This window comes from Taudactylus pleione, unplaced genomic scaffold (assembly GCF_031769625.1).
Source record: "Taudactylus pleione unplaced genomic scaffold, aTauple2 ptg001778l, whole genome shotgun sequence".
In the NCBI taxonomy this organism is placed as follows: domain Eukaryota; kingdom Metazoa; phylum Chordata; class Amphibia; order Anura; family Myobatrachidae; genus Taudactylus; species Taudactylus pleione.
The window spans coordinates 22,501-25,000 of record NW_028286175.1 but is presented as its reverse complement, the minus strand read 5'-3'; the positions used below and the strand labels follow the sequence as shown (position 1 = coordinate 25,000).

General features: G+C 37.8%; 2 non-coding genes and 9 pseudogenes across 2 annotated transcripts; all 11 read left to right on the top strand.

The window, feature by feature from the left end:
- LOC148436480 (5S ribosomal RNA) overlaps positions 1-118 on the top strand; it is a 119-nt pseudogene extending 1 nt beyond the window's left edge.
- Positions 119-234: 116 nt separating this feature from the next.
- LOC148436479 (5S ribosomal RNA) lies at positions 235-353 on the top strand. The gene has a single exon (XR_015876338.1). It is a non-coding gene; the product is annotated as a 5S ribosomal RNA (ribosomal RNA).
- A 116-nt stretch (positions 354-469) lies between these two features.
- On the top strand, positions 470-588 carry LOC148436478 (5S ribosomal RNA; annotated as a pseudogene).
- Positions 589-704: 116 nt separating this feature from the next.
- Positions 705-823, top strand: LOC148436477 (5S ribosomal RNA; annotated as a pseudogene).
- Positions 824-939: 116 nt separating this feature from the next.
- Positions 940-1,058, top strand: LOC148436476 (5S ribosomal RNA; annotated as a pseudogene).
- A 116-nt stretch (positions 1,059-1,174) lies between these two features.
- On the top strand, positions 1,175-1,293 carry LOC148436475 (5S ribosomal RNA; annotated as a pseudogene).
- Positions 1,294-1,409: 116 nt separating this feature from the next.
- LOC148436474 (5S ribosomal RNA) lies at positions 1,410-1,528 on the top strand. The gene has a single exon (XR_015876456.1). It is a non-coding gene; the product is annotated as a 5S ribosomal RNA (ribosomal RNA).
- A 115-nt stretch (positions 1,529-1,643) lies between these two features.
- Positions 1,644-1,762, top strand: LOC148436473 (5S ribosomal RNA; annotated as a pseudogene).
- Positions 1,763-1,878: 116 nt separating this feature from the next.
- On the top strand, positions 1,879-1,997 carry LOC148436472 (5S ribosomal RNA; annotated as a pseudogene).
- Positions 1,998-2,113: 116 nt separating this feature from the next.
- On the top strand, positions 2,114-2,232 carry LOC148436471 (5S ribosomal RNA; annotated as a pseudogene).
- A 115-nt stretch (positions 2,233-2,347) lies between these two features.
- LOC148436470 (5S ribosomal RNA) lies at positions 2,348-2,466 on the top strand (annotated as a pseudogene).
- Positions 2,467-2,500: the final 34 nt, after the last annotated feature.

The following is a 2,500-nucleotide window of genomic DNA, read 5'->3' as shown; positions in this document are numbered from 1 at the left end:
CCTACAGCCAAACCACACTGGACATGCCCAATCTCGTCTGATCTTGGAAGCTATACAGTGTTGGGCCTAGTTAGTACTTGGATGGGAGACCACCTGGGAATACCAGGAGCTGTAGGTAATTTTATACTGCCATAACATTCTTTTCTATTACATTTTACATTTCATTTTTTCAACTTATCAATAAATTTACTTGAGTTAAGAAGTAATAGCGGTATAAATTTAATGCTTTTGGGCACCTACAGCCAAACCACACTGGACATACCCAATCTCGTCTGATCTTGGAAACTATGCAGTGTTGGGCCTGGTTAGTACTTGGATGGGAGACCACCTGGGAATACCAGGTGCTGTAGTTAATTTTATACTGCCATAACATTCTTTTCTATTACATTTTACATTTAATTTTTTCAACTTATCAATGAATTTACTTGAGTTAAGAAGTAAAAGAGGTCTAAAGTTAATGGTTTTGAGCACCTACAGCCAAACCACACTGGACATGCCCAATCTCGTCTGATCTTGGAAGATATGCAGTGTTGGGACTGGTTTGTACTTGGATGGGAGACTACCTAGGAATCCCAGGTTCTGTAGGTAATTTTATACTGCCATAACATTCTTTTCTATTACATTTTACATTTCATTTTTTCAACTTATCAATGAATTTACTTGAGTTAAGAAGTAATAGAGGTCTAAAGTTAATGTTTTTGAGCACCTACAGCCAAACCACACTGGACATGCCCAATCTCGTCTGATCTGGGAAGCTAAGCAGTGTTGGGCCTGGTTAGTACTTGGATGGGAGACTACCTAGGAATCCCAGGTGCTGTAGGTAATTTTATACTGCCATAACATTCTTTTCTATTACATTTTACATTTAATTTTTTCAACTTATCAATGAATTTACTTGTGTTAAGAAGTAAAAGCGGTCTAAATTTAACGCTTTTGAGCACCTACAGCCAAACCACAGTGGACATCCCCAATCTCGTCTGATCTTGGAAGCTATGCAGTGTTGGGCCTGGTTAGTACTTGGATGGGAGACCACCTGGGAATACCAGGAGCTGTAGGTAATTTTATACTACCATAACATTCTTTTCTATTACATTTTACATTTAATTTTTTCAACTTATCAATGAATTTACTTGAGTTAAGAAGTAATAGAGGTCTAAATTTAATGCTTTTGAGCACCTACAGCCAAACCACACTGGACATGCCCAATCTTGTCTGATCTTGGAAGCTATGCAGTGTTAGGCCTCGTTTGTACTTGGATGGGAGACCACCTGGGAATACCAGGTGCTGTAGGTAATTTTAGACAACCAAAACATTCTTTTCTATTACATTTTACATTTCATTTTTTCAACTTATCAATGAATTTAATTGAGTTAAGAAGTAAAAGAGGTCTAAAGTTAATGTTTTTGAGCACCTACAGCCAAACCACACTGGACATGCCCAATCTCGTCTGATCTTGGAAGCTATGCAGTGTTGGGCCTGGTTAGTACTTGGATGGGAGACCACCTGGGAATACCAGGTGCTGTAGGTAATTTTATACTGCCATAACATTCTTTTCTATTACATTTTACATTTCATTTTTCAACTTATCATTGAATTTACTTGAGTTAAGAAGTAAAATAGGTCTAAAGTTTATGTTTTTTAGCACCTACAGCCAAACCACACTGGACATGCCCAATCTCGTCTGAACTTGGAAGCTATGCAGTGTTGGGCCTGGTTAGTACTTGGATGGGAGACCACCTGGGATTACCAGGTGCTGTAGGTAATTGTATAGTGTAATAACATTCTTTTCTATTACATTTTAAATTTAATTTTTTCAACTTATCAATGAATTTACTTGAGTTAAGAAGTAATAGAGGTCTAAAGTTAATGTTTTTGAGCACCTACAGCCAAACCACACTGGACATGCCCAATCTCGTCTGATCTTGGAAGCTATGCAGTGTTGGGCCTGGTTAGTATTTGGATGGGAGACCACCTGTGAATACCAGGTGCTGTAGGTAATTTTATGCAGCCATAACATTCTTTTCTATTACATTTTACATTTAATTTTTTCAACTTATCAATGAATTTACTTGAGTTAAGAAGTAAAAGAGGTCTAAAGTTAATGTTTTTGAGCACCTACAGCCAAACCACACTTGACATGCCCAATCTCGTCTGATTTTGGAAGCTATGCAGTGTTGGACCTGGTTAGTACTTGGATGGGAGACCACCTAGGAATCCCAGGTGCTGTAGGTAATTTTATACTGCCATAACAGTCTTTTCTATTACATTTTACATATAATTTTTTCAACTTATCAATGAATTTACTTGAGTTAAGAAGTAAAAGAGGTCTAAAGTTAAGGCTTTTAGCACCTACAGCCAAACCACACTGGACATGCCCAATCTCGTCTGATCTTGGAAGCTATGCAGTGTTGAGACTGGTTTGTACTTGGATGGGAGACTACCTAGGAATCCCAGGTTCTGTAGGTAATTTTATACTGCCATAACATTCTTTTCTATTACA